The sequence below is a fragment of the Rhinolophus sinicus genome, chromosome 14 (genome assembly GCF_057876585.1).
Source record: "Rhinolophus sinicus isolate RSI-liver-muscle chromosome 14, RSI-T2T, whole genome shotgun sequence".
Lineage (NCBI taxonomy): Eukaryota > Metazoa > Chordata > Mammalia > Chiroptera > Rhinolophidae > Rhinolophus > Rhinolophus sinicus.
The window spans coordinates 130,967,354-130,990,387 of record NC_142514.1 but is presented as its reverse complement, the minus strand read 5'-3'; the positions used below and the strand labels follow the sequence as shown (position 1 = coordinate 130,990,387).

At 35.9% G+C, this 23,034-nt stretch overlaps 1 protein-coding gene and 1 pseudogene across 11 annotated transcripts in view; both read right to left on the bottom strand.

Moving 5' to 3' along the window:
* DLG2 (discs large MAGUK scaffold protein 2) overlaps window positions 1–23,034 on the bottom strand; it is a 1,894,072-nt gene that overhangs the window by 1,392,038 nt on the left and 479,000 nt on the right. The gene's annotated exons all lie outside the window — the stretch shown is intronic.
* On the bottom strand, window positions 8,373–22,354 carry LOC141572490 (transforming protein RhoA-like; annotated as a pseudogene).

Below are 23,034 nucleotides of genomic sequence, written 5' to 3'. Positions count from 1 at the left end.
TAGGTTGGTGCAAAAGTAATTGCGGTTTTTGCAAATTTTTTTTTTTTAAACTTTTAAACCGCAATTACTTTGCACCAACCTAATAGCATTTTCTTCCTTAAAAATAAAAGTTGTTCCCTTGACTCCCACATCCTCACCCAGTTACTGCTCAGCCTTTCTCCTCCCCTTCACAGCCAAAACTCTGAAATGGTTTTTAATATTCACTGTTTCTACTTCCTTACCTCCCACTCACTCATCTTTCACTCCATTCAGGCTTCCACCCCCTCGCTCCACCCAAAGAACTTTCATTAAATTCACTAGTGGCCTCCCTGTCATGAAATCCAATGGATAGTTTAATCCTCTTCTTACTTCTTTACTAAGCATTACTTTATACTGTTGAAAATCCCTTTTCTTTTTGAGAATACTTCCCATATTCCTACCCCTACTTCTATAACGCCAAACTGCCTTGATTTCACTCCTATTTGGCTGTTGGTTTCTCTGTCTACTTTGCAGGCTCTTCCACATCTAACCACCTATTAAATGTCGGCCCCAGTGTCTTCTCACTCTATAATTGCTCTCCAGGGAATTTCAAAGATTTACACGGCTTCAATTACTTCCTCAAATGACCATCAAGACAGGCCTCCACTCTGAGCATCCCACTGCCTGTGTGACATCTCTACTTAGATATTTTAAAGGGACATTACATACATCATGTCCAATAATAAACTCACGATCTATCCTCTCCTCCAGCACCTGATGTTTCCTTAATGTTCTTTAACACAGTGAATTTATACCTCCAGCCCCTCACCGTACAAACTAAATTTTAGGAGTCATCTCTGACATGTTCTTCTCCCTGAGCCCCAATATCCAATCCACCAACAGGTCTTGCATATTCTCTTATATCTCTCAAGTCAATCTGCTTTTCTCAAGCTTCATATGACTTGTCCCAACTTTAGTCCAAGCTATCACCATATCTCATATGAACTATCCCAATACTCTTTTACCTAGATCCGACATCCAACCTACAACTCACAGGGAGAAAAAATCCTTTACAATGAATTGATGCGAAAGTCCTAACAAAACATTAGCAAATAGAAGTAAGCGATATATATGTATATATACGTATAAATTATATATATATATATATATATATATATATATATATATATATATATAGAGAGAGAGAGAGAGAGAGAGAGAGAGAGAGCGCTTACTTCTATTTGCTAATGTTTTGTTAAGGACTTTTGCATCTATTCATTATAAAGGATTTTTTCAACATATATATATATATATATAAAAATATATACTCACACATACATATATACATATATATGTATACATATATATGTGTGTGTGTGTATATACACACACACACACACACACACACAGAGGGTGTGTGGCTTTTTTGGCACCCCCAGTATATAGTATATGTAGAATTGCACACCATGAGCCAATGGGGGTTTATTCCAGGAATACAAGGCTGATTCAATATTAAAAACAATCAATCAATATAATCCTACAACATTAGGAGGCTGAAGAACAAACACATGATAATATCAGTTGCTGCAGAAAAGGAATTTAACAGAATTCAACACCCATGCATGATAAAAACTAAAAAAAATAGGAATAAAGGACAGTGTCTTTAATTTGATAAAGAGAATCTACAGATGACATCACATTTAGTGGTAAAAGGCTGAGTGCATTCCTCCTAAGGTTGGGAATAGACAAGGATGCCCATTCTAATCACTGTTATTCAGCATAGTGCCGGCAGTTCTAGCCTGTACAATACAGCAAAATAAAAGGAAGTTAAAAGAATACAGATCAGAAAGAGAGAAATAAAACTATCTCGATGTGTAGACGACATGATTGTCTACATAGAAAATCCTAAGGAATCTATTTAAAAAAATAATCTAGAACTAAAAAATGAGTTCATCAAGGTCATAGGATACAAGATAAAGGACAAAAATCAATTGGATCACTATACACTAGCAATAAACATGTGGACATCAAAATTAAAAACACAATATCACTTACAATTGCTGAAAAAAATTAAATACATACTATGTTTCCCCGAAAATAAGACCTAGCCAGACAATCAGCTCTAATGCGTCTTTTGGAGCAAAAATTAATAAAAGACCTGGTCTTATTTTACTATAATACAAGACCAGGTCTAATATAATAATACAATATAATATAATACAATACAATACAATACAATACAATACAATACAATACAATACAATACAATACAATATAATACAATACTGGGTCTTATATTAATCTTTGCTCCAAAAGATGCATTAGAGATGATTGTCTGGCTAGGTCTCATTTCCAGGGGAACACGGTAGGTATAAGTTTAGAAAACATATATAGGACCAGGATGCTGAAACTACAAAGCATGATGAAAGAAATCAAAGGATTTCTAAATAGATGGAGAGATATGCCATTTCATGGATTGGAAGACTCAGTGTAGTCCATCTCCCCAAACTGATGTACAGGTTTAAGGGAAATATAATACTATCAAAATCTCCTCAAGATATTTCTGTTTTTGTAGATACAGACAAGATTGTTTATTTATTTATTTATTTTTCCCCTTTAAAAAATTTTCAATGACAGTTGACATTCAATATTATTTTATATTAGTTTCAGATGTAAAACATAGTGGTTATACATTTAATTAATTTCTGAAGTGATTCCCCCTCATTAGTCTAGTAACTACCTGGCAACATACATATTTATTACCATATTATGTATTATATTCCCTATGCTTTACTTTACATCCCCATGACTATTTCATAACTGCCAATTTTTACTTCTTAATCACTTCACCTTTTTCATCCAATCCCCCCAAACCCCTCCCATCTGGCAACCATCAGCTTGTTTCCCTGAATCAATGAGTCCATTTCTGTCTTGTTTTTGTTTATTTTGTTCTTTAGATTCCACATATAAGTGAGATCATATAGTATTTCTTTCTCTGTGGGACTCATTTCACTTAGCATAATACATTCCAGGTTCATTCGTATCACCGCAAACTGTAAAATTTCATTCTTTTTGACCAGATAGTATTCCATTGTATATAGAAAGGCAAAGGAAGTAGAATAGCTAAAACAAACTGCAAAAAAAAAGAGAATAAAATAGGAGGAAATCAATCCACCTAATTTTAAGACCTGCTATACAGCTAGAGTAATCAAGATTGTTTGATATTAGTGGAGGAATAAATTCAAAGATCACTGAAACAGAAGAGAAAACCTAGATATAGATCTACACAAATATGCCCAATTTATTTTTGGCAAAGTTGCAAAAGCAATTCAATGAAGAAAGCATTTCAAAGGGAAAGGATAGACATTTAGCAAATGGTGCTGGAGCAATTGGACATCTTCAGGCAAAAAAACAAAACAACAACAACAACAAACAAACAAAAAAACAACCCCCAACTTAAGCCTCTCACCGTATATAAAAATTAACTCAAAATGGATCAGAGACTCCAATATAAAACCTAAAATGATAAAACTTTTTTAAAATATGAGAAAATGATGATCCACAAAAGGGAAAAAGTGATAAATTATATTTCAAAACTTAAAAACTTTTGCTCTGCAAAAGAACCTATTAAGAGAATGAAAGGAAAAGCTACAGAATGGGAAAAAATATGTGCAAACTACAAATCCAACAAAGGACTTATATCCAAAGATAATATAAAGAACTCCACAAACTCAACAGTAAGAAAACAAACAACCCAATTTAAAATTTTGTAAATTACTTGACGAGACACTTCACCAAAGAAAATATAAGGATAGAAAACAAGAACTTTAAAAAATACTCAACATCATTAATCATTTAAGAAAATGTAAATTAAAACCATAACAGGATACCACTACATACCTATTAAAATGGATAAAATAATAAGCCATGATAGCACTAAATGCTGGTGAGAAGGCAGAAAAACTGGATCACTCCACATTGTTGATAAACATCTAAAATGAAAACTGAAAAATTTCACTAAAAAATCGATTTTTAGGTTTTAGGCAGTTTCTTTAAAAACTCAACATGCAACTACTATACAACCCAGCAATTGCATTCCTGGGCATTTATCTCAGAAAAATGAAAACATATTCACATAGAAACTGGTACATGAATACTTACAGCAGCTTTTCATAATAGTCAGAACTGGAAACAACACAGATGTTCTTCAATGGGTGAATGATTAAACAAATTGCAGTACACCCATACCATGGAACACGACTCAGCAATTGAAAAATAAATAAAAAACATGCTGGGTAACTCCTCAAATAATTAGACTGCGTGAAAAAAGTTAATCCCAAAGGTTACATGTATGATTCCGTTTACATAACATTCTTGAAGCTACAAAATTATAGAAATGGAGATCAGATGAGCGGCTGCCAGGGAGTAAGTACAGGATGGGAACAAGAAGGAAGTGGGTGTGACTATAAAAGGTCAACACGAGAGCTCCTTTTGGTGATGGAACTGCTCTATAGCTTGACCGAACTGATGTTGGTACACAGGTGGTAATATCGTACTCTAGATTTCCAAGATGTTACCATTGGAGAAAACTGGATAAAGGGTATATGGGAGCTCTCTTTATCATTTCTTACAATTGCATGTGAATCTAGAATTATCTCAAAATATATTTTTTATTTTAAAATGTTAATCTGTAGTATTTCTTCCTATGCTCAAAATTTTTCAATAGCTATAAATTATCCTTAGACTAAAGACAAAATTTATTAACTTAGTATGCTAGCCCTTTTTAGTCTAGACTCAGCTCTCCAGCCTCATCTCATATGTATTTTTTCTTACTCTTTGTACTCTAGCCATACAGACATCTAAATTGTAAAACCATTCTCCTTTCTATCATGGGCCTTTGTACATGCTGTCCTCTCCATCTGAGATGTTCCCTTCCTTGCTTCATTTCTCCCTCTCTAGCATCACCTCATAGAACTAACCACTCACTTTTCTGAACTTACTCATGTGTCTCTCTCTTGGGAAGGCTTCTGTGACCTACAGGTCTAGTGCAATTAGTGCAATAGTCTTTTAAAGAATTGTATGTCTTCCTTCAGAAGGCTTACCTACCTCTGTTATACGCAGTGGCTTGTGTGAGTATCTGATTGATGTCTGTTTTCTCCATCAGCCCTTAAACTCCATGAGCCAACTCTTGTACACAAACATGTTTTGAGATTCTGGCCTGACATGCAGTAACTGTTTTATAGATATTTGTTAAATAAATAGTTGAGTAAAATAAGAAAAGGTATGATTAAAATAGATAATGGAGTTCCTTCCATCCCTCTCTGTAGCATGTCCTAAGTTACCTTATTTAAACTGTAGGGCTCCATGGAACAATTTTTTTTTGAAAACGGACACATCAGAGTCCCATCATGGGACTAGTGTGATAAAAATCTGAACACTTTGGCTTTTTCTTTCAAAATTTTGGATAAGTTTATGACTGCAAAATAGGCAGCCCAGGATTCGCTCCTCTTAGCCCTGTTATAAATGTGAGCCTTGGTCTCTCCCTGTCTCCAGCCCTACTCATCTCAACTCTTTCTTCATATAGCCATCATTTTAAAGTTTAGGAAACATAATTCGTATGTCATTTCATGATGACTAAAGTGGTGCATTGAGAAGGACCTTTCCTACGACTCCAGAATCATGGCTCCATACTAAAGGTAAGGAAAAACGGTGCTAAATACACCACATCTAAAATTTGAAGAGCAATCAATTATCTACCTAGAATTAAGGCAGATACCTGTCTGCTGGGATGACACAGAAATGCTGTCCCCTTAGACCTGGGCTCCCACCACCACCACTCGCATGTATCAGTTAAATAAGAAGAGCATGGGAGGTGTTGGGAGAGATCATCGGGGAGTACAGTGTTTGCAGTGAGAAGGTATTGCCAACTTCCACTCAGGGGCAGAGGGGGCAGCACTTTCACTTCCCCAAAGCCATAGAGTCACTTACAGAGACTGGCGGTTCATGAAGAAAAACCAGCCTTGTGTTCCCTGTCTACAAGCTTGCTGAGCTACAGAACCTAGGGCCTCTCTCATGCTATCAATGGAGATAACATTGGTGAGAAAATTCTCAAGGAAGTTAATATGTGTCTTCTGAAGTCTTAGGGTGTATGCAAGCATAGAGATTGGTTTTTCTCATCTAGAGACTTCATAAGACAAGATGTCTTCTAAGAACCCCATACCAGTGAGCATTGAAAGACCTGTGGTGAGTTATACGTGAGAAGAGAATGAGTACAACCCTCCCATAGACCCAATTCGAATTGTGGTTTCACCATTTGGAAACAGATGATCCTAGGCAATTTACTTTGGAATGCTAAAGTTCATTTTCTTCTTCTATAAATAGAATTATTGATAGCAGTATCATACATAGGACAGATTAAATGAGATCATGTTTATAAAACTATTGAGCCTATGGTACATACTTGGTAGATATTATCATTGGCATTAAGCTGGATAAGTCTGTGAATTTTAGAGTCAGACCAACCTGTGTTAAAATCCCAGGTCCACCACTTATTAACCCAGGTGATCTTAGAAAAGTCACTCACTTCAGCTCTCTAACCCTCAGCTTTTGCTATGCATAATGATAAATCCATTAACAGAGCTCAGCATAGCTATCACCAAGATTAATCTTGTCAAGAATTAAAGCAGGGTCTACATCTTTGTCTCTCTCTATTGGATTGTATTGGATTGTAAACTACTTAAATGCATGCACACGGCCCTACTTATCTTCTTTTTGGCACTTCAACTCCATCACCATGAGCATCACCACCTTGAAATACACAAACTTGCAAATACTGTATGAATTTGAATTTTTGTTTTAATCCTTGGAGTCTTTTAGAGATTGTCTTAGGAACATTCTGCGGAAAAATAATAGAGCCCAGCTTACAGTAACTTGAGCAACAAAACAAAACAAAACATTAAAGGATGGATTTTATTGGATATTTATCAACCATTTTGTAGAAACAAGGACAGGTAGGTCTTTCAAGGGGTGGAGCCATGTCCTAAGAAATCATTAAGAATACAAGCTGTGCTTTCTCTGATCTGTCCCCTCTGCTTTTCCACTGAGGTGTTTGCTTCACTCTTTCTCTCTGCTGAGTAGCTCGCTCCTTTTCTCTATGCACATGACAAGAAGATGATAAATTTGTTTTACTCTGAGGATTAATCTCCTTTCTACTGACCAGCTCAGCCTGACTGGTCATCTCTTGGAGTTTATTGTTTATGTCAGAAAGCCTGCTTGTTGTTCCTTTGTGGATCTTTTTTTTTTTTTTTTCTCTTTCCAGTTTTAAGATTGTCTTTATTCTTTATGTTTTATAGTTTTGGTATGATGTGCCTAGGTGTGGGTCTGTTTTCATTAATGTATTTTTCTTGGGATTAGGTGTACTTTCTAATCTAAAGATTAAAACTATGTCTTTCTTCTAGAAAATTCTCAGACACAATCTCCTCCAAAGAAGTTGTCATTTCTTTTCCCTTTCATCTCTATCCTCTCCTCCCTACTCTATTTATACTCATGCCACTATTTCTCCTTCCTTTGTCTATGTCTTTTAACTTCTCCCTTACATTTTCTATCCATTAATCTCTCTTGTACTATATTCTGAGTGATTCACCTCTATCTTTCAATTTACTAATGTTTAAGGCCTGTGTACTATTTAACTATCTTGTGGAGGCTGTTTGTTTGTTTGTTTTCAATGACTGATTTATTTATTTTTTTAATTGCTAGCCCAAGTTAGCCTACTCTTCCTACAGAGATGTTAAATATCAGTAGTAAACCAGGTTTTACAAATCTACTACATCCTGTCTGGGCTAGATATATTTACTGTTTGGGAGCAGACATTAAAGAACACTAATTACACAATAAATGTAAGGTAACCACCATGAAACCATACCTATACCTTTGATACAGTAACGTAGACTTGGTTGGGCCTTTCAGGCTGTGCACATCCCCCAAAATTACATGACCAATAAAATCTGATTAGAAGGAAAGCTCTGAAGTGATAATTCACCAGAGTGCCTTGTAACTGACAAATGATAGGCAAGGCATAATATGTATAAACTAGTTACAGCCTAAGTCAAGAAAGTTACCTGCATTCCATCTCTCTGAAACGGAGCAAGAAAGAAATTCTTTGAATTGATACCTGGTCACGTGGCCGTGCTAAGGGATGTGTTAGAGCCATAGTACAGGGACCCTGGTGGGGCAGATGGATTGGTTACAGAAGTCACCAATAATCATGATTTGCTTCTAAAGAGAGTAGCAAGGCAACTTCTTACTTGTAATCTCAGGTACATTATAGATAAATTTTAAAAGGCAGTCAATACACTAAGATTAATAAATAGCACATTGACAATTAACTACTTGAAGGCTCTGTTTGCCGTGAAGTTTCACAAAACAAGGTACCCAGCATTTTTCTTTCCTTAACTAGCTTGTCAAATCACCACTGTGGCCGTTTCAAAAAATTCCCTCACTCTACCTTTTGTTTTGCTGAACATTCCATGCACCCAAAAGTGCCAATCTGGTTTATCATATCCCAAGGCACTTGTCAGGTTTTATTGGCTCTTGCTTTATCTTGGCTAGCTCCTGCCTCATGCACTCATCCTTCAGAATAAGATTCTTGTTCCCAACCAGGATGACGTACACATTGAGACAGAAATGCTTGATTTCCACGTTCCTTTTTTCTGGGCAGTTTTCTGTACTATAAAGGTTATTAATGAAGAAACACTTCAATATAATATCAGTGTTTGGGTAGGAAAGGGGCCTCAGCTGTGTCAGACCTCCCTGCACAATGGTGGCCTCGTAGAGCTAACCCCGCCTGCTTTCCATTCATTTCAATGTCAGCCACGTGGTTGGTTCTCTGGAGACTTGTCCCTGGTAAGACTATAGCCAGCTGGTCTTTCCCTAGGATCCATCGTGGTAATCACCAGCATCTTTCAGATGGCATCCATTGTTTACAGAGTTCTGTGAGACGGGGACGCTGTGACAGAGAGGTTCCACAATGTACTTTAAGCTTCTCAGACAATAGGCACTCAGGCAGCTCCACCTGAGTCCAGATGCTGCTCTGCCAATCATGAATTCAGGGGCATCTGTAGCTTGGTGAGTGGGGAGCACACGCAAGCTCTTCAAATTGTAAGGACGTTTATTTTGAGATTGCTTTCAGATCATTCTGTTATTTATATTTTGTTCCATATTATTTCTCATATTTTTGGCTTATTCTGATTATCTCTTAGATTGATGTGTATGTTATCATTTTATCTATGGATTCATTTTTAGAAAGAAATATTTTCTAACTAATGTAATACTGTATGTCCACTGTAATTGAAAAACTATATTTAAAAAAAAAAAAAAAAGAAAGAAACACGCTCTGGAGTTCTTCATTTCTAAACAGAGGTATCATCATTGTTGAGGGTCCAAAACAATTACCCAGAGAATATGAGAAAGCACATCAGGTGTGTCCTTCTACAGCTTCCAAGACTGGAACTAGCCAACTTGCAAGTAAATCTCTGGAGTATAAACGGAATTTTCTGTGCTTTATACAGAGCGTCCAGTTCCAGCTGATATATGGACTTTTGTCCTCAACTCTCATCCCTCCGCAGCATTAAGCCCCAGTTCCTGAGGAACACATCAAGTATGTTATCCAGTTTCACTTTCTACTCACATTTGGGTTCTCTCTGTTTTCACCATTTGAAGATTTTACTTTTATTTCTTTAAACTTATTGTTACAATTACTTTTTTTTAGAATTTTTATGTGTTAGGCGTGAGAGTGCATCAGCTCACTTTCCCATCTGGACCACAGGCTTGGATTGACTATCCCTTGGCCCCAATTCCAAATATCAGGAGGAGAGAGAGTGATTGGCTCAGATTCTATCTGGTCACCCTTGGATAAATCAATCATAGTAGTGCCAGGCCATGTTGTACAAACATGCCTGCCACCACTGTGGGTGACGGTAACTCCCATGACAAGGTTGCTGGTCAGATACCCATGTACAATTTATCATAGAGACATCAAGGAAAATTTTTATTTTCTTCATCTAAAAATATCTCTGCTTATGTTTCTTTATCTAAAATTGTGAAGATGATAAATTCTCTACTCATTACATGTTCTAAATCTGACTTGCGTCATGCCCAAAGAGACATATATCTGGTCTTATATGCACTTTAACACCCTTTGCAAAATGAGGGAAACAACCATCTCTTGACAAGATTTGGACTTTTTGATCGAGTTTGTACATCCATGTAATATGAATGAACAATAGACTCCGATTCCTACCAAATTATTAACAAAAATGTGGACATAACCAAATAGAAAATATTTCCTTTAATAAGGTTCACTGTGAGGTATTTTTGTTTGTTTTTGTTTGTCCATTATTAATGTTTCAAAACAGCCTCACTGACAACTTAATGAAAGAGTTGGAATCTTCATATTCTAAAACATTATCACCATAAAATTGGTTATTGGCCAGAGTATGGTTTCAATTTAACATTTCAGAGTGCACATGACTGGAGATTCCCATGTCTATAAAAAGGACACTCATGCCTGGAGCTGAAAAACAAGTGTTTATCTAAGCACTTAGGTAACAGAGCAATAAAACTTATTCCCATACAGAGATAATGAGATGCCTGGGGAAACATAGCTGATCTGTACGCTATTACTAAAGGGACTCCTAAATCTATGTGCACTGGCAGGCATTTTGTAAAGCACCTGTCATTTAAAAAACTTTCAGATCTACCTCTTGAGGTATTATCCCTGAGAACTCAGCTGGCTGTCCTCGGTTTCTAACACAGCCTGTACATTCCTTTAACATTACCCTGTGGGTTCTGTCTGCTCACCTTCTTTTCTAGTGTACTTGGGAGAATGTACTGTTAGAAATTTAAATAAGTTAATGGTATCCATCAGGCAAAGAGCGTACGTTTATTATATTCCTACCAATAACTCACATGTGTAGAGCATTTTTATTTTATTTTTTCAAAACATATTTGATCCTTTGCTCATTTGGTCCTCATGGCAATACCATGAGGGCTGAATTTTATCACTAAGTTCAGAGAGCTTAGAAGTCTTTCTGATATTTAATCCACTTATGGAATCTCTCAGTAAATATTTACTGAATAAATGAAGTAGTAGGAATACTGACATGGAGTTTCAGGGACTTATTTGAATCCTGACCCTTCAATTTAATAGTTTGGCAATATTGGACAAATCCGTTAATATTTCTAAATCTTGGTTTCCTCATCTACAAATAGAACATAATGATATTTGATTCACATGTTTCCTGTATGGCTTTAATGAACTAAGGAATGTTACTGCCTCTTTTATAGGATCTGGCATACGAAATGTGCTTAATACATATTTGTGGATAACTGAATTTGCAGCTAAGGATTACCTGAGAATTACAACTATTTCAGATTTAGCCTCAAGTTGATTAGAAGGTTTTTTTTACCTTTTTTCTATGCATTTGCTATTTCACAATATCCTAGCCACGTTTCCTTCCTAGGGAGTAAAGGCTTGGTTTCATCAAGATGGCCAGGAGAAGGGGCAAACATATGGAGTAATGAATTAAATGTACTCTTTCTAATCTCATCTGAGAATAAAGCTTCATCACTATTACAAAAATATTAAAGTCGAGCACCATATGATTTCACTGATATGTGTGGCATACGAAACTGAAAACGACAAAGGAACAAGACAAACAAATGAAGAAACAAAAACAGACCATAGTTTAGTGGTTACCAGAGGGTAAGTGGGTAAGGGGTGGTAGGAGAGGGTAAAAGGGATCAAATATATGGTGATGGAAGGAGAACTGACTCTGGGTGATGAACACACAATGTGATATATAGATGATGTATTACAGAATTGTACACCTGAAATCCATGTAATTTTACTAACAACTGTCACCCCAAAAAACTTTAATTAAAAAAAAACAAAAACAAATATTATGAACTATGGAATGCAAGCAGATACATTTCATGAACCAACTTTTGTCAGTTACTATTAGCTGTCTGAAGCACTGCATTGAGAATAATTCTAGGACCAATCTGGTTTAATAGGACAACATGCCATGTATCTTTAGCAATAATCACCATGGGTATAGGAGGAGAAGCAGCCCATTGTTGCCCCACCCATAATACACTGTTAGTTATACTAAGAACTTTTAAGAGCTTAAACATACACTATTCACAGATACGTCCAAATCATAGAGAGGCAACCCAGCAAAGAATATTAAGATGTAATGATCATGATGTAGGCAGTGGTTAGGGTGTTAAAGGCCTTTATAGTTCATGCTAAGCTATGGAGCTTAAATCTCTTATATGTTGGATGCCATCAGAGAATTATGTCAAACAGGAGTGATATACATAGTTTTCCTTCTGCTATCAGTGATTTTCAACCCTGATTGACATATAAACATCACTGGAAAGCTTTTAGAAACCACCGATATCCCACCTGAGACCAATTAAATCATAAGCTCTGGGCATAGCACAGACAACAGTGTTTTTTTTTGTTGTTTTTTTTCTCAACCCCCTCAAAAGCCTGCAATCTCCTTCTGAGACACTGCAATTTTCTACCCCTAATAAGTTAATCATAAAAATTATGCTCTGGCGTGGCTTCATAATCTAAAGTAATTTTGCTAATCTTTAGGGAAGAAACTTGGTATTGCCTTAAAAAATGATACTGTAAAAATGACAAAGCTCACAACAGAGTACCAAACTCAGAAGAAACAATAAGCAAGCTTTAATAGTTGAAAGAGAAAGAGTAAATGATTATTAATGCTGGAAAGATAAACCCATAAAATATAATAATACGCTAGTCTAGTGTTTCTCAAATTGGCTGTCCTTGGACTTTTGGTAATCTGTGAAGGTCTACAACTTCTCCATAATAACTGATTTTTAATTTAGACTTTTCCTTTTTGTTGATAATCTACAAGTACTAATCGGAATACATGTTGGTTTACCTGGATGACCACCTTTAACCTGAGTGTGGTATTGAGATTTTAGTATCCACAATAGTGTTTGTGTTTACAACCATACAGATGCCAAATAGCCTGAGATAATAAGAAAAGGACAGAGGAGAACTTAATATACAGAGGGTGCCAAAAAAAATGTATATACATTTTAAGAAAGGAAAAACTGTATTAAAATTGTAATACTCAATATATACCAATAACAAAAGAGGAATACAAGTCATGTTTGACTTCTGCAATTAAAAGACGTGCTCAAAGTAGTTACCATCAGTATAATGTTAATACAGTTTTTTACTTTCTTAAAATGTATATACATTTTTCTGGCACCCTCTGTGTAATGATGCATTCAAGCTAAATGAGGTCTAAATATCCTCAAGGACCACTACATGAACTGACATTTCACACTTGTTTGAATACAATACACACAATACAGAAAAGTTCCCGGAAAGTTGAGTCCTTACATAGCACACAATAACATGCCATGGTGAATTAAATTTAATAATTGCAGCAGCAGTTATTACCATATGGATACTGCAAGACGGTGACTTAATTTCAACAAACATCATTTGTCATACTAAATTAATGACTTTCATTTGGATTGCATTTGCATGTAGCTTTGATTATATTTAAGTTGTAAATCTGTTTAGGTTTAATAGTTGTATAGGAGCTATTCACACATGGAACTTAAATAGTTTAATCTGACGCATATGTAAGTAATACAAAAACAATTTAGTTCAAATTTGGGAGTTCTAGAATTATTCTTTTCTTTGTGAAGGGTATAGTACTCCAGTTTGAGAGACAGTACAATCTTCTTTTGTTGATTTTTGCCATTGGCAACCTCAAGAGATCTTATAAAGTAGATGGAAATTTAGTATATTTGGAATGTCTAAATAGTCTTAATTTACTATCACAAAACAAGTGTAAAAGGTCAGCAAATAATCTTAAAACCCTAGCATTCCAGTCGAAAAAAATGGTCTACCTCTATAGTATTTTAAATCCCTTTCTATTTTTTTGAGACTTTAACTTGATTTATTTTCAACAATTGAAAAAAGGAATTGTAGTACATAAATGGTTTCAAAGACTCATATGATGATCTTATTCCTATGCAAGTTTCATGTATTAGAAGCCATGGGTGCAACTAGAGTTTTTAGAGCCAGACTACCCTCAGTCCAAATTCCTAATGTGCTATTTATACCAGTGTGACCTTGGACACCTTACATAACTTCTCAAAGAGCCTCACCCAAATATGAAGATAATAGTGGTACCTATTTTAAGCAGATGTTGCAAAGATTACCAGGATGATATAGGTGAAATGATCCAGAGAAGAAAGTTAGGCATGGTATTCTTTAAGGTCATTTTTCTGTTCATGATTTATGGTAATTTTCTAGACTAGGAGTGAGAGATTTGCTGCTCTGTGGCTCTATGTAGTTTTGTATAACTCATTTTCCCAGTTTTCGCATCAGCACTATAAGGTTGTTAGACCAAATGATTACTTTGCTCTCGTATGTGGCTAAATTGATCTTAATCTCCTGATTTCTCAATGAGAAATGGCATATGATTGAAAAATAAGTCTAGCCTACCTTATGTGAAATCCTCAGGGTCTTTTGTGTTTTGGAATTCAAAAATGTTTGAATTTTCGAAAAGTCCACAGTGCATATACCAGGGATTACATAACAGCCCTCAGCATGATCTGGGGCAGAAGCCTGTAATCATATATATTCGTAGTTTTGCAATGAAATATATGAATAGTCACACTAAGTAGGATACATAAAAAGTATAAATAGCTTCATGTTAGTTTATATGTTAGCTTTTTGCCACAAAATGAGTTTTGATGTCAAGAGTACTCAAAACTTTTATTTTTTTCAGAGGTTTTAGAATTTAGAGTTACAGGTAAGTGTTCGTGGAACTCTGAATCCATCCTTGACTCTCATCTTCTGGCTTTGTAAAATGAAGTAACTCTATTTCTCTGGACCTTAGTTTCTCTATATTAAAATCAAAATTTCAATAAGATGTTCTCTAGAGTTCCTTCTAAGACTAACAGTCTATTCATTTTAAATGAAAGAAGCTATGAACACTATTGGTTTTCACCACAATATAATCTAACTCATTCAATGAACAAATATTTATTGAGACTTATTATATACCAGCGTTTTTCTATGTCTTATGGATGGGTTCTGTCATGTACAACTCTGTTCTCATTGAATTTATCTTCTGGGTGGAATAGAGCTGACAAACAACAACAGATACATGAGTGAACAAGAACATTTCTAATACTGATTGATGCTATAATGAAATAAAAGAGGATGGCATTATAGAGAGTGACTGATGGGTAATTTTATTTCCAGTTCAGTGGTTAGAGAAAACTACTCTATGGAGGTGACATTTGAGCTGGGATCTGAAGGATAAGGAGTCAGTCCGATGAAAATCTACAGGCAGAGCATCCCACAAAGAAGAGATGGCAAATACAAAAGTCCAAAGGCAGGAAATAGGCTGGTAGAACTGAAATATAGGACTCTAAGGGGAGAGTGGCAAAAGATGAAACTAGAAGGAAAGATAGGGGCAAGATTATGTTTTTGCATGTCATGGTAAGGAAGGAAGGAATGAAACCAACCTTTTGCTTTAAGAATTCTCATAAAAGACCTATTGGTTTCTAGAGACCTATTATAGGTTGCTCAAAGGAGAGAAACCTCTATTGTGTCTCAGGAAAATGTTAAAATGAAAATAGAATGCAGTGATAACAAAGAACACTCCAGTGAAAAATCAAGTCAAGAGCCGTAAGAAAAAAAATAAATGTAACCAATCATTTATTGATTGGGGCGCTAAAGCAAATTGCTTTCAATTGTCTACAGGACCTTTGTGCAGAAACAAGCCATCAACGTTTTTATCAGCAACAGTATTAGAATAATTCTCTGGCAGTACATCTTCATGTATTATATATAGGCCAAGTGGAGGAATCATAAAGAGGAAAAGTGAGAAGCTATACAAGCCAGAAAAGTTTGGATTTCAAACTCAAATTTAATGGAGAAAACTTTTCTTCCACTCTTAAAAACATAGGGCTATTAACTCCTTTTAAAAAACATCTTTTGTCTATTACTTGTATTTATTGGATGCACATCAATTCCACTCATACAAATAGTAACAAACTCATTTTAAAAGTAAAACGCATTTTTAAATGGTCAGAAGTCAAGAGATGGTGGCCATCACTATTAAATTCTATAAATGCAGTCATTAGAGTGTACAGAGTTTAGAAGAAAAACTGACAAATCGGAACCTATTGTTTACAATGTCCTATCTTCCCTTGGGTCACATAGCTAGCAAGTGTCCAAACCAGTAAATGCAAGTTCAGCTCTGCTCTGCCATGGTTCCTGAAGGGATTCCCTACACAAAGGTAGGTTTCCCAATGGTCCCTGTGATTTCTGGAATGAAGTCAACTCAAAGTATTCTGATTGTTCTCAACAACGTAAGGAATAAGAAGTACAAGCTAGAGTACCTAAAGTCAAAAATACTTAACCTTTGATGCAACAGGGCTAAATCATATGAAACAAAGATCAGTGCGATCTGAAGTATATTTGAAAAGTTAGAAATGTGATTGGCAGTAAAATGAACATGGAGACTCCACTCCCTATGCTATAATAGCAACTGAGGAGATTATCATAAGCCTTTGCTTAATATAAATAATAATGCATTTCTGTCTTACAAAGACCCAGTAAAACATTCTTTAATATATACACTCAATAGGATAAAGACACCTTGGTGATACATTTATTTTAAGTTCTAGTAATAAAAGGATGTGTCAGCATCCTTACCACCTAAAGACCATAAATAGCACAGCTTGCTCAGTCTCCTGAAAGATGTTCTCAGAGTTCAAACCCAATTCCATTAAGCACAAGCCCCAACCTGATTTATATATGATTATGAGATACACATGTCCTTGGATTGTCCTCTCCGTAAAACATCCTAATGGGCCAGAAAGGCAGCTCTGCACTCTAACTTTTAAACTTTTCTGCTATCATTATTTCTCTCTCTCACTTGCATTGTCTAAAGGGAGAGTAATTTTAGTTATATAAACATTGAGTTATCAAAGATTCAACACTGACTCAAGTGAATTGCTCCAAAATTCATCCTAGAACTTGATTCAGAGATCTATTTTTCAAGATAATTCACTTAAGGGTTTCCTTAAAGTTTAAACTCATGCAAGATAATTTAGTCACATTGAAAGAAAAAAAAAGAGAAAGATGCTAATTGCTTTTATTTTTGCCCCCAAGATAAAAATTAAAAATCTTCTATTCACCTTTTAATCATGTATTGAGGCTAAGACATGTTTTCTCAAGGCATTTGCTTTATGAGGAAGTTTTAGACTTAGAAAATTTAGTTTTAGAATTAGAAAAAGATCATCTACGGCCATACTACCCTGAACGCGCCCAATCTCATCTTATCTTGGAAGCTAAGAAGGGTCGGGCCTGGTTAGCACGTGGATGGGAAAATTAGAAAAAGATCCCACTGATTCTCAACATAGGAACTATTGGCATTTTAGTCAAGAAAATGTTTCACTGTGTGACTTGGTCCCACATATTTGAAGGATACTTATATTTCCCGGGCTTTATCCACTAATTACCAAGAGTGTCTCCAAACATGGTGGAAACAACCCTCCACCCCTGATATACAGCTTTCAAGAGAGCCACAAAGGGTTGTAATGACCCAGGTTGAGTACCACTACAACTACCTAATTCTATAATAAAGAACTAGAGACTCAGAAAAATGTAATGCTTTGCTAAATGATACAGAGCTAGTAAATGCCAAAATTGGGTCTCTCCATTTAGTGCTCATTTTATTTTTCTCCATGGAGAAACTATTTCATAAATCATCAAATATATAGAACTCAATAATACCGAGATGTAATCTATCGAAGACTTTGACTCTATCTAGGGATATAACTCAAACAAGAAACATAATCTTCCAAACTGACCAAAAAAATTTGACTTTTCTAGCAATATATTTAACATTCAGTCAAGAATGAATTGGAAAGAGTGAAAGGGCAAGTAAAAATAGGTGAGAACACTTTCTTGGACTTTCACTAGCTGTGTGATCTTAAATTACACTACTTACACAATCTCTCCAGGCCTCAGTTTCTCCATGTGTAAAATGACATGTTTGAGTTATATTATTCTTAAAGACTTACCCTCTCTAAGAACTACTTGCCTTTATATTATTTCAAACAAACACATCTCCTTTACTGCAGTTTATACTATTCAAAGATAGGTAAGAAAAATTCCATATCCTTACAAGACTCCTGTATTTATACATATTTTTCTACTATAAACAGGGAGTAGACTTTTCTGGTGAATCAAATAACCTGGGAAAAACAGACCACAACATGTATTCCCAATAGGCCAATTTACTCCTTTATCAAACAGTTACTACTATGAGTATTCTTTACTAATGTAGGTTGTATGGACACCATATGAATTGATACGTTCTCTGATTTCAAGGAAACTACAGCCTGTTCAAAGAGTTAGATATATAAAGACATCATTGTAATGCAATGCAATTGGTATTATAATTATAAATATAGTCATTATTTGTATTTTGATTGTTCTCAACATTACTAATCAATGAATTGCCCTTGATATGGGAGAGCTCCCGCACTATAAAAGTTTTAGGCCTCCTTCACTGTAGAAATTTTAAGTCTCCTTTTCCCTAGTTTCTTAGCTCCTTTAGCTGGTTTTAATCACTCTTATAATCAGTTTCTAAATGCTAAACTAAAGATTGCTCCTAGCCTAAATCACGGAATGTCTCTCACCCCTGCCTAATAACTGCTTAAAAGGCTGTGAGCTATAGTCATTGTAGCCCAACATTCCCCAAGCCATTCCAGAGCTAACTCTCAGATAAACAAACGCCATCCCAGAGACCAAAGGGTTTTAACACTCCTCCAGGCCAGTCCATGCCTAACCCCTGGGTGAAATCAAGATAATTGGGCTTCAAGTCCCACTCCTGGAGCCAGCACTTTTAATTTATTAACTAACATCTGTCTCTCCTCATCTAGGGGCCATCAGGATACGAGTTATATCCCAGCCAAGGAAGAAGAGACCCCTCTTTTTATTTAAGAACAGATAGGGTCAGAGTTTCATGAATCCCCAATAGGTAGGGACAGCTCTACCCCCTTCTCAGCTTGAAGCAGATACAGAAGAAGAGACCTCCTGTCGCTCAACTCCCCACACAGATTTCTGGGGATCATGTCTCTTAGGAGAAATAAGGCAGGCAGTTATAAACAGGTAATTGGGTCTCTGCATTCCTGCATGCCCAACACAATCTACAGGGAGCACCACCTGGAGACCTCCCTAATTTTTCCTTATCTGCCCTAGCCATTAAGCACTGTGAGGACATAATTAAATTGGCCTATTCACTTGCTCCTGTGCCATAGGTCACCACAACGTCCATCTCACCTTAGCCTCATTATACCATCATTATACTATCATACATATGCCCGGTAGTTCATTAATATAATTATAACAGACTGAACTCTGGGAAGGGACATGTGCAGTCAAAGATGATGAGGTAAAAACCCTTATCAATCTCAGGTGTCAATCAAGCAGTCCCGCGCCCAGAGGGGAACAGCCCATCCCAGAGAAAAAAACGATAAAACCCCCAGGCTCCTGTGAACCGCTGCCTCTTGACCATTGAGCTATGAGCCCCTTTTGAGACTTGCCTTTGCTCGGGGCCCACTCCAAACCTTTTGGAGTGTACTTTCTCTCCTAATAATGCCACCTTGAGCCCTGAGCCCTGAGCCGTTCTTCTTAGTGCTTGGCCCTCTCTTAATTCTTTGGAGTGTACTATTTTTTCTAATAAACTTTTTCACCACTTTACCTCTGTGTCTCGTTCAGTTCTTTGCTCAAGATACCAAGAACCTGGACACCACGCCACGGAGGGCCCAATCCCCGGGGACGTAGCAGCTAAGTTTCCCAGCTTTCCTCCCTGAGGCCCGGGTTCGACCCCCGATATGAGAGCCAAGCCCAGACATCTCCCCCAGAAGGGACCCCTCTCCGGTAACACACTTACCACTAAAGAAGAAATGCAAATCGTGAAATGTTTATTGGCTGATTAGACAGATACATCATTATGAATATGACACACCGAACTACTATAGAAAAAAGGAATATTCTGGTTAAAAGAGAATTTAAGTTGGTAAAGTATCAAATGAGCATTTTACCCCATAACTCTTGCTTGCTAAAGTGAGATGAGGAGGAGGAGGAAGAGGAAGAGGAGGAGGAGGAAGAGGAAGAGGAGGAGGAGGAGGACGAGGAGGAAGAGGCAGAAGAGGAGGAGAAGAGGAAGAAGAAGTTGTTGTCTTGGAGTCAGAGAAACACATAAATTGTATTCTGACTCTGCCATTTAGAAGATAACGTGGCCTTAGAGAAACATCACCCCTTAGAGCCTGTTCCAACATTTGTAAAGTGAGGAGAATTGCCATAAGCAATAAATAAGGCCACTCATATAAAGTGACATGTACATAGTCTTCTATAAATATTAAATATTTTTTCATGGGGAAAAATTTAGTCTTTTACCTGCCTTCAGAGATAGCATTTTTATGAAAGATTATATTTTCCAAAAATAGTTGAAATAGTTCCTGTTCCACGTGTTCTTATAGAACTTTGCCATCCCCTATTAGGAAGTAGAGTCTATGTCCCCTCCTCTTGAACCTGCGCAGCCCTTTGTGACTTACCTCAATAGAGTATGGCAGAAATGATGCTATGCTCCTTCCAAGACTGTCTGAAAAGGAGATAGCTTCTGCCTGGCACACTCTCCCATACACACACACACACACACACACACACACACACACACACACATATCTTTGGACCCTGACAGACAACATGTAAGAATTTTAGCTGCCCTGAATCAGCCATGGTGGAGAAATTGCATGAGAAACTACATAAAGCTAAGAAGGTCAAAAAAGCCCCAGCTAGAAAGAGAAATTCAACGATCATTTTCTGACTCTTGGATAAAATATATGTTCAAAACCCTAAATGTTCTCATTGTTATTAATGTTTGAAGTCAAAGCATATGATAACCACGAGAAATAAGTAGCTCTTGACACCTGATAATTTAAAAATGACCAGGGATGTAATGTACAGCATAGGGAATATAGTCAGTAACATCATAATAGCTTTGCATGGTGATGGGAGGCTACTAGACGTGTCATGGTGATCACTTCATAAGGTATACAGGTTTCAAATCATCACATTGTTCACCTGATACAAATATAATATTATATGTCAACTGTACTTTAATAAAAATAAAATAAAAAGCTCCTCCACAGCAAAAGAAACAATAAACAAAATAAAAAGGCAAAAATAATTATCAGTACAATTGCTTTAAATAATAACCAATAGGTACAAGCAAAATCTCAGCCAACAAATTCAAAATCTTCAAATACAAAAGAAGGAAATTCTCACAAGAGAAAAAATGAATTTTGAAACAGAATTGTTAGTTTTTTATTCTTAAGTTACTATGTGTCTTGTAGCTATTTTATCAGGTTGTATTCACTATTTTAGAAATGTAATAAAAAATATAAACTAATGTAAAATACTGGGAGATGATATTCATGCAAGTGAAAGTTAGGGAATGTAGTGAATTAAGATAAAAAAGAGATCCAAGTTATAATGTTATTAAAATCTTAAAATACTAGAGTGGGTGGTTTTTCTTTAAAAATATTTTTGGTGGAGAGTACACTAGAAGCTTCTTTACTTGTAGTGTCAGTATTTAAGTCTTAAATTAATTTATATGTCAATCTCTGGCTTCTCCTCAAAAGAAAGGATTCTACAAGAATCCTAGCTACTTGCAATAAAACAAACAAACAACAAGAACATGAACAATAAAAATAGATGGGAGAAGTAGTACAAATTATAAGCTCAGGATTTAGGCTTCAGTTTAAATTACGGCTTCACTCAACGCCATCTGTGCAGCTTTGGGTAAGTTGCTTAACTTTTCTTAGCCTTAATTTCCACATATACTTACGTAGGAGCCATGAAATAATACCTTTAGCCAGTGGGTTGTTGTAAAAAACAAGTGAAAAAAAGATACATAAAGTTCTTAGCACATATTTGGAATTCAATGGTTGAGATCTTGCAAGTCTTCTTTACAAATGAAGAGCTTTTAATTCAGGAAAGAATAAGTATTACTTACAGATAACTTACTTTAATCAGAAACTACACTAGTATAGAATTCACCAGTGCAAGCATCTGGTCCCGGGTTTTTATTTGCTGGGAGTTTTTAATTACTGACTCAACCTCCTTACTTGTTAATGGTCTGTTCAAATTTTCTATTTCTTCATGACTAAGTTTTGGTAAATCGTATGTTTCTAGAATTTGTTCATTTATTTGAGTTGTCCAATTTGTTGGCCTATAACTGTTCATTGTAGTCTCTTATGATCCTTTGTATTTCTGTGGTATCAGTTGTCGTTTCTCCCTTATCATTTCTGATTTTATTTGTCTTCTCTCTTTCCATCAAACGTTTAAATAAGAATTAATGCTAATCCTCGTCAAATGTGTCCAAAAAATGGAAGAGGAGGGAACATTCCTAATCTCATTTTACAAGACCAGCATTATCTTGATACCTAAGCCATATAAAGACATTACAAGGAAAAAACAAACAAACAACAACAAATAACCATAGGCCAATATCCCTAATGATATAGATGCAAAAGTTTTTTAAAAACTTCCGTTTTAGAAAATTGATATTTTTCAGTCTCTAGTCAAAATAATATTAGTCAAAGGACACTGGTAATGCTTAATCACCAAAAGGATTGCAAAATCACTGAAATGAGTATTTGCCAAATTTACAAAAGTAGTAAATGTCAAAATCATGTGTTATTGACATTGCTCCTCTTGAGATTATAATGCTAAGCGAAATTAGATAGAAAAAGCAGAGAACCATATGATTTCACTGATATGTGGTATATAAACTAAAAACAACAAAAGAACAAGACAAACAAATGAGAAACAAAAACTCATAGACACAGACAATAGTTTAGTGGTTACCAGAGGGTAAGAGGGGTGGGGGGTGGGAGAAGAGGGTAAGGGGGATCAAATATATG